We start from the raw sequence: 9,644 nt of genomic DNA, 5'->3' as shown, positions 1-9,644 counted from the left end.
CTGAAGGGCTTTTTTTTTTTTCTTAAGCTTTTTCCTAGATATTGCAACAATAACAGTGAGTCTGCATTAAAGTGTAATGTTCTCTTGGATACAGGTCAAATTACACTTTACTCCACAGACTGTGTTGGTTCTTATGGCCTTGTTGTAATAGGATTGGGGGGGTGGTATAAAAGGTAGGTATAAAACTACCTTTTATACCTGCGTGATTAGCCTGCTGGGTTGTTTAAATTGCCTCCTAGGCCGCTGACATGAAATCGAAAAACATCCTCTGACTTTAGAGACTAGCCCCATAGCTTCCCATTTATTTTTATGCAGAGGTAGGACAGTACTTTGGCACTGCTCCGCTCTGAGGAAGCAGAAGCGGAGCCTACAGAGACCATGTCTGGGTAGTTCAGGACAAATCAATTAATATCAGCTCAATAAAAGCTCTTGGCCCTTTCTGAGCCATGTTTTACTGTGACAACGCAGCCTTGCCGACCATAATTATGTGGATAAATTGCTGAATACGGTTGAGACATTATAATGAAATAACATCCTTTTCCTATCGCTATAAAATACCTCTATTAAATCTGGATTGTCTTTAGGCCATGCTTTTACCATATGAGGAGTTATAACAGGGCATTGTTTGTCATGATTATTATTATTTAACAATGCTTTCCTTTTGGGTGATGCTGTTTATGACTTCAGATTTGGGTCCAACTTAACCCCCCCACCATTTTCCTGCTAACACCAGGTCATCATGTTAAATTTATGTGTTCCAGCAATGGAGACGTGTAATAATATAATACATGAATACCTATTGGGCTAATAAAATAGATATATTGGGTAGAGGATGGACTGTTGACTGAACGAGGGATTGGGGGGTCGGGGGGGTGGGTTGTGTCTGGTTGTGTCTGTCAGACACACTACTGTTTCCGTGTTGAGATTTGTAACAATATAAACTCTGTTACTGGCTGACTAAAGGTGTGCTTAGTGACAGTCATGTTTGCGTGACTCTCATTGTTGATTCTTTCACATAAGGCCAGTCAAAGTCAATTGCGGTCTCAGATTTCTCTTTGTGACATGGAAAGAGTTTTTGGATTGGTCACATCTGCACATTTTCTCTGTCAACCAATATCTTCCGTCCAAAACACCAATAGCAGAGTCAATAAGTAAATATTTTCTTTTGAATGGCCAGGAAAAATCTCGAGAGTATTTATATGTTTTCATTATGGTTTCTCGTGAGTATTTGCTTTGGAGACTGCTTTTGTCTTTGTTGTGGGAACACAGAACCTGGCCTAATTGGTGCATTTTATTTAAAACGTATGGGCACACAGCTAAACACTAATAGTATAAAAAGCAAACCTTTGAAATAAAGTATTGGAAAACATTAGTATATAGTTTCTATGTTTATATTTCCCAGAGGATGCGCTCTCCCTAGCTGGTGATGGAGTTACCTATACTGGTGTACATGTTACCAATAAACTGTGTTTTTTCCTGTCTCATTGATTTGATTTTATGTTTATACTTCATTTGTGTTAAATTGACTGTTATGGCCACGTGAAAAACAAAATTGTTCTGTTTATGGGAAGTAGAATCAGAATCAGAAAGGCGTTATTAATCCCAGGGATATATTTGGTGAAGAAAAGCTGCAAATCTGGATGTGATGAGGAGGAATGGGTATCAAGAGTGGAGCTGGATGGTGTGGAGCTGAAATGACAGCTAATACAGGAGAGAAGAGATTTTATTTAAAGTTTGACGCAGACACACAACGGGATTATCACATTGTCATCACCGAGGATAATTATATGATGAGATTACAAATAAAATACTAAAAGCAGATCCAACTAATAAAAACATGTTTTGTTGCTTCATTGGCTTTTGATATCTGAGCTGTTACGTTGCTAACTGGTTTGGTAGATTTGTTCACAATGAGCAAAAGGGATGCATGGATAGAATACTAATGAAAGAAATGGGGCCAATTTCTGTTAACGCAAAGCATAGAAGATCCTTTCTGAGTACTTAATAGTTATATTAGAATTTATATCAAACTGCATGATTATGATGATTATGTTACATTCAGTTAAAAGCTGGAGAACTGTCCTTAACTTGAGGCTGCTGTTATCTTGATGCTGATCTACAGGCTGCTGGGTTCGAATGGCTGAAATAATTTTCCCTCAAGAGAACATTTATTCATTCATTCATCTTGTACTGCTTATCTGTTTCCAGGTCACTCTGAGTGAGGGCAGGGTAAAGCCTGGACAGGTCGCCAGTCCATCGCAGGGCCAACACCAGAGATGGACAGAGTACACAACTTCACTACTTGAGTAAAAGTACAGATACTCCTCGTCAAATATTACTCCAATACAAGTATAAAAAAATACCTCAGGAAATCCAGGAAAGGAAAGCAGATTTATTGTCATTTTACAATGCACTGATGCGATTCTGCTACAGACACGTTTATAGCTCAAAAATACCTTCAGTTAAAGAGGCCCTAAAGAACCGGTCTGCGGAGGGGTCCGGTCCAATCTCTAGACGATTTAGAGTCACCAGTTAACCCAAACATGATGTCTTTGGATGGTGGGAGGAAACCCACACAGACACAAGCCGAACATGCAAACTCCACACATTGCCTGGGAATTGAACTCAGGTCAGTGAGGCTGCAGCACTAACCACCATGCTGCCCTGCTGCCCCCAAAGAGAAAGGTTAGCTAAATACCAAACATTTCCAGTAGTAGCAGCTAGTACTGGCCTTAAAATGTACGCTTCATGACAGTGATGCTACACTTAATGCTCACCTTGTGTTACTTAAATTCATATTACAAGGACCGTGGGCTGTACCTTAATGCTGAGCTTTGCCCAACAGTTGGCAACTAATGCTAACTTTGTAACATTCAGAGGCAATAAGAGCTAACGATAGCAGAAAAACAGAAACAGAAAGTTTGAGCTCAAACCTACTAGACAAATGTTTTTCTCATGATGATGAGCAGGAGGACAGGTAGCAGGAAATTTATCCTCAATGACCATTAAAATTAGCAGTTAACAGCTAATGACATTTTCATTTTAATACCATATTTGTGGTCAAACCAAGCAGCTAATGATACTGAAAACATTATGACTACAAATGATGACCAGTTTTGCAGCTAAGATTACTGACGGCATTCACAATCAGAATTGTAATGTTTTTATTTTCAAATTAATTTTGACACTGCAATATCCAGAATTTGCCTCTAATGTTATTCTTGGAGGCCGACTTTTGAGTTTATTGGCCAAACAGTGGCCAAATGGAAAATTTAGTTTTAATGCTTGATTGCCGAAGTTTGCCTTGAATGTGAAGTGAAAAGTTTAAAATTTTAAACAGAGATGACTCTTTCATGGCCAAGCCGGCTGTGTGGCTGAATCTACATTAAGGCCAATGTACCCCAGCTGGTCAGCTGGGTTCTTAACCCCTTACAACCTCTTCAGCCACTCAACCATGTGTACGAGCCACCAAACTCAACCCAACGTTCGAACTGTGGACATTTTATAACCTGAACTTTATGTATGTTGACATTGCTACAGTGAGCTGCTGTGACCATTACGCTTTGATGTCTAGCTTCGAGCTGCTTTTAAGTAGTTGTAGACTCATGGTCCAGTTCCTTCAAATCAAAGCCCAAGTATCTCTTGAGACAAGAAAAAAATTGACAACAAATTTCCACTTTGACTTGCACGCTATCCTTCATTGCAATGAGCACCACTGATGATCTGGTTTCACACGCTCTTGTCTTAAGCAACCAGTACCATATGATGCTATTTGTCAAAGAAGAGATCTGATTATGCATTGTAAATCAGTCACAAGACGTTATGCTCTCTCTTTCATCACATTTTCAAACCACTCTTTAACTATTTGCAATTAACTTTTGAGCGGAAAATGTATGCATTTGCTCAAATCACCGTTTGAAAACGTATCCTTTCAGCACCATGGACAGACAGTTTGTGATATCCAGCGCAGCGACTCGCTTTGTTTTTGTTTTCTGTTGTCATGTGCATGTGTTTCAGTAAATACTTTCATCAGCAGTTGAGTCGCTGAGCTCCGAGCGTTGTCAGCTCTTTATTTGAACAAGCTGCCTGTCAATGTGCCACGCTGACGTATCTGTGCTTGTGCACTTGTAGAACCTGACAATTCTCCTGTGGCAAAATGGAAAATACTTGCAGCATACCGCTTGTGTTGTAATGTCTGATGGGAAGATTAAAGCCAATCCAAACAAAATTCACCCTCTCCAGGCTGGAGTTGGTCGATGGTGAGACCACCAGAGGGGAACAGCTCATTCAACGATGTCATCAGATCACATTATCATTGATCTACCCTGCTCTGGTTAATGCGTCTTTGTCTTCCTGACTCTGCCCTATGCTTTCAGCAACATTTCTCATGGTTCACTGTTGCTTTGCATCTCCTGAGTGTAACATGAAATCATGATGACATGACCAGAATAACATTCTGAATTTGAGTGCACAGAGATGCATTTTTAGCTTCTTCTTCTTCTTTTTTTAACCAAGACTTTCAACATAATCACCTTTTCCTGGCTCAAATTTTCACCAATCTACTAACATTGCATGGTATAATGTGTTCAACTACATCTTTGTTTAATTGTCCATCTGGTTTTATTGTAACGATCATTCGTAAAAAACAAAGTGGCTCATATGGAGTTTTTTAATAGAGATCACTGACTGTTAAATTGTGTCTTGGTTAATTGAGTCCCCACTAACTGAATAAAATCCCAAAGACAGAAATTCCCTTTCAAAATGCCCTTACCAATTACCAGAGTGGTACACACATCTGTACATGACAATAAATTTAATGTATTTCAATCTTCAGTGAATTGATATTAAACTAGTAATCTTCTTTTAGTCATTTTCAGCCAGAATTTTGGGGACAGTTGTGGTTATTTAGGATTTTTTTTTTTTTTTATTAAATGTTACCAAAACAAGATGTACAACAATCCGATTGTCTCTGGTGTGGTAGATGTGGAATCTGATTAACTCCAAATGTTCTCCACATGTCTGGCAAATACACTGACCCTTCTTACTTGTACATGCCAGGTTGGACGCCTTCCACACTTGGATTGGTGTTCTGTGATGTTATTGTTTTTACTTAAAAAAAAAAAAAAAGGCTCTATTGAAACCTAACAAGGAGCAATGGAGCTACTACTGTGCCATGTCTAAATTTGGAGTAGGGTAAGCTTGCCATTCATTCAAACATTATTGCCAGCAGAGAAGTTTTATGTATTTCATAATGATGTGTAGGTGTATGGAATAAAAAAAAAAAAAGTGCTCTTAAAACTCAATCACTGTGAGAAAAAGAGTCACTGTATGTGAAAGTGAGTGTTACATCCAAATGTTATAGTTGTTTATCTGTGTCTGTTCGGTTGATGGTTGCATGTCACTCCTATTTCCCAGATCCATCTGTGAGGGAAAGATTTATGTGGACAGCACCACAGACTGTGCTGATGATTAACCAAAGTAGCTCTGGCATGCAGCGATATCCAAGTTCATGTGTGTGTGCACGCATAAAGGAGTGCATGAATGTCATAGTACGCGCATAAACATTTATTCTGGTATCTATGTGCACATGAAACACGTCCTGTGTGCGTGCACATTCCTGCCTTCATGAGTATGTAGTCTGGGATCTGGTGAGTTTCTCTCCACCCATGGTGGGCCTCTCTCAGCCAGATGGATGGTCTCAGCCGGTGTCAGAGAGGTGACAGCTGGCTGGCCAGCCTCTCCTGGCCATGCGTCTGGATTCTGTCCTCTGACAGCTCCTGACAGCACCTGATGGGTGACGCAGCTACCGCACCCCCCACCCCCCCACCGCCCCCACCCCGCTTCCCACCGGCTCCACCCTTTAGCTTGCATCATGGAAACTCCTGGTTTACTGAGAAATCAATGATGTCTCACAGCACGCTTTAATGAAATGTAAATGATATGAGCCACACCCCGATGAGATGACGCCTGAACTCGTAAGTGCTTTAAAAGAAGTAGCCACCCTACCGATGATTGTATAATTAGACCTTTTCAATGGTTGTAAAACATGTTTTACAGAGGAAAAGAGTAATGGCTGCTCCACACTATCCTGAAATAACACAGCAGTTCTTTCCTGAGATTGAAAAGCTATAAGAACTTGTGTACTATGTCAGAAACCTCATTAGGTAAACTGCACACACTGTAACAAATAGCTCTCATGAAAGTTGTAAATTAGGCTAAGCTAGTGCTACTTCTTTCAACTCACGAGAAGCCCAGCTCTCCCCTCCTGCTCTCAATCTTAAGGGGGCTTCAACATTGCAGTCAACTCGTTAGAGGCTGAAGGTCTTAGTCTGCAGCAACCTGGGGAGCAGTGCTGGAACTGGGGACTGTGTACTGAGACTTGGTAATGTGTGTGTGAGTCATTATGTTCAGCTTCCATGCAGCAGGCTGCAGGCTTCAGCGGGGTGGAGATGGGGCAACGCTCAACCAAGTCTGCTGGATTCTGTGTTAATGAGACAGCTCTGCAGGGATGAGAAGAACACACACGGAGCAACTCAGGAGATGTCTGCTGGCCTCCCAAAGGTAATTCCCTTAAATGAAAAGCAGACTGCATGCTAGTCATTGTTGCATCAAGGGGGTGAGGATGAATAGTGACGGGGTTGTATTTCAACATGCCTCCCCATGCTCTTATTATGGAGCTAAGATGAGTGGAGGTTTGGTACCTTGTTCAGACACTCCCTGCCGATGCTCTTTCTTAACCAATTATCCTTGACTAGAATGACTTGTGTAACACTGGCTGTGTCACGCAGCTTTGGAAATAGATGCTTTATCTTATCAAGGCCTTTTCATTTTTCAGATTAAGATTTTTCACTTGCTTCCAGCCAAGGACACAGAGAGGACTGAAGTACTCTACATCTGGGAGACATTAAGGACACATGGAAGAGGCTCATTTAAGGCTCTTATTAGCTCACCTGGCGCTTTAAGTAGGATCATTAATATTGATCTACCTGAAATATGAGCAACCTCGGTTCACGCGTCTGTTAGATGAGAAAGACTCTATGTCCCTCTGTGCACCAACCATGTCATTTTCAGACTTGCATCAGCCATTGCTATCAAACGGGCCCAAGCTGTGATTCGAAGCTAATAGGCTTTCCAGATGTTCCCCCTTGTATTTCATTGAATCCAACACCTCTGCAGGGCCATTGTCCAGCCATAAATCAGAGTCTTTGTGCAGCATGAGCAGAATGAGGGGATGTGGCTTGATGCATAAGTCACATGCTTGATTCATGAGCTCACCGTGAATAGCTTCAGGACGAAAGCGAAACAATTAGCTGTTACCTTAACCTCAAGGCCACAAAGTCTCTTAAAGGGGTTTAGTATCCCCTTTATAAGCACTGAAGCCCCAGCTTAATGCCACAGGGACAGCAGAGCTTTATAAGAATGACTTGGTTTTATGTGGTATTTTTGGATGACTGTCCACCACGAGTCACTGTGCAGTGTTAGCAACAGTTCACGGCTGTATTCAGTCCTGCAGGCCGGATTCAGTTCCAACTGTCTGAGATTAGTCAGGTTGAACAGATGTCTGGTCATCCATCTAATTCAAATGTTCTGAGTGACCAAGGTTTTTATTCGTCTCTTTACAGCATTAGGCAGGGTTTCACTTCCAATAGCGCCGCCAGACTAAGAGCACAAATTACATGTGTATCAATATTCAACATGTTAGCTGTGCATTTAACTTTATACACACACACACATCCACTCTTTTGCACCCAGCTAAATGTGTGTAATCTGTTGGTCCCTCATTGCCATGCTATCCGATGACCATCTTAAACCTGTGCTGCATTAATGGAGAAATGCTATAAGAACAAATCACACAAACATTTTGTAAACTGCCTCTTAGTTACTGAGGCCTTTTGGGAAATCATGCCACTTTAAATCTGTCTACTTACTGAAAGGATGTCGCCTCTATCCCACTTTTTTTTTTTTTTTTGGCTTTTGTAAATGGCCAGTGACATGTCTGAAGTCTTCTAATGTGAAATCCATCTGCTCTTTGGCTCATGTAGAGGAAATGAGGAGATCCATAATCTATACCGGCACTGGTAAGTGAATCTGGCATGGTGAGAAGAATGATCAATCTGGTGGTAAGTGTTATCTTTTTTGTTTTGTTTTAGCTACCCTGTTGGAAAGAAGATTTTTTTTTAATCTCCTGCTCTCCAATACCATGATTCATCAAACATACAAAAAAAGAGAGGGAGGAAAGAATTCTGCAGCAGACGCCAACGTTTATGATCCGTTACTCGCACATCGTTAGACATTTCCCAAATAGATTCCCACCCTTGACATGTGATGGTATGAGAATTTGAAGTGATGTGAATTTATGTCATGTTTTACTGTTCACGCCCACATTTTAACATCTGAACAAGACCTGGTAAGGAGCATGAAAATATACACATATAACCTAATAGCTTGTGCATTGTAAATTTAGGTATTATCTATTTTAGTTATTTTTTTATATGTATGGTACGGGGCAGCATGGCGGCATAGTGGTAATCACTTTTTCCTCACAACAAAAATATCGTAGGTTTGATTCCCTGGGGTGGGGCCTTTCCCGTGCTTGCGTGGTTTTCCTCTGGGTACTCTGGTTTCCTCTCACCGTCCAAAGACATCATGTTTGGGTTAATTGGTGGCTCTAAATTGTCTGTAGGTCTGAGTGTGAGTGGTTGTTGCTCTCTGTCTGTCTCTGTGTGTTGGCCCTGTGATGGACTGGCGACCTGTCCAGGGTGAGCTGGGATTGGCTCCAGCACCACCTGCGACCTGTACAGACAAATGGTGTATAATGGATGGGCAGGCATGAATACACATGCGTTTGGAGTATTTATGCAAATCAAGATATTTGGAAAATTAAAACATACATTTATTTTAGTGCAAATAATATATTTTGTAACATGAATACTTTTTTTGTTCTAAATAGGCACGCAAGCTGGGGTTTGCTTTTGTCAGTATGAGCCAGTAACAGTAACATATGTCATTTACTGCTCTCACATATTTGGTAACAAATAATTTCTACATAAGAGGTAGTTAGTGTGGTGCAATCTGTTTTCACTTAAAGAGATGCAAATCTCAGAGAAGGCTTATTTTAAACACTTACGTTACTCTGAGGCAAAGTTTGAATGTCAGCTCCAACTCCAGGTCTCCAAAGTGACAGCTTGAAGCCTGGCACTGCTGCCTCCTTCAGAGCTAAGCCAACAACAAAGCAAAACCAGAGCAGCTGTACCGACTGTCATAAGATCATCCTGTTATTTATTCCATACAAATTACTTGCATATGTTCGGCGCTGCCTTGCCTTCAAGGTTAAAGCTCACATCCTGAGCCTGAGGAGGGATGAGGAGTGGACAGTTGGCAGAGCAATATAGCCACACTGTGCTGTAGCCACTGCAATGTTGTCTTATGTTCTCCATCCACACCTTACGGCAAAGCCCAGAGACAGAAAGAAATGAGTTCCAGACCTGTTCATGCGCAGTTCTGCTGATTGTTGGCCTGTTTGGGATCGCACCTTTAGATTCAGATTAAAGTCAAATCAGAAGTAACTCGGTGGAGCACCTTCACAAGGGAAACAATTACAATCAAAGTCATTTTTCTGAAAGGAGTTGCTGATGTGCTCTTTC

The sequence above is a fragment of the Echeneis naucrates genome, chromosome 21 (assembly GCF_900963305.1).
Source record: "Echeneis naucrates chromosome 21, fEcheNa1.1, whole genome shotgun sequence".
Lineage (NCBI taxonomy): Eukaryota > Metazoa > Chordata > Actinopteri > Carangiformes > Echeneidae > Echeneis > Echeneis naucrates.
This window is presented reverse-complemented; position numbering follows the sequence as displayed.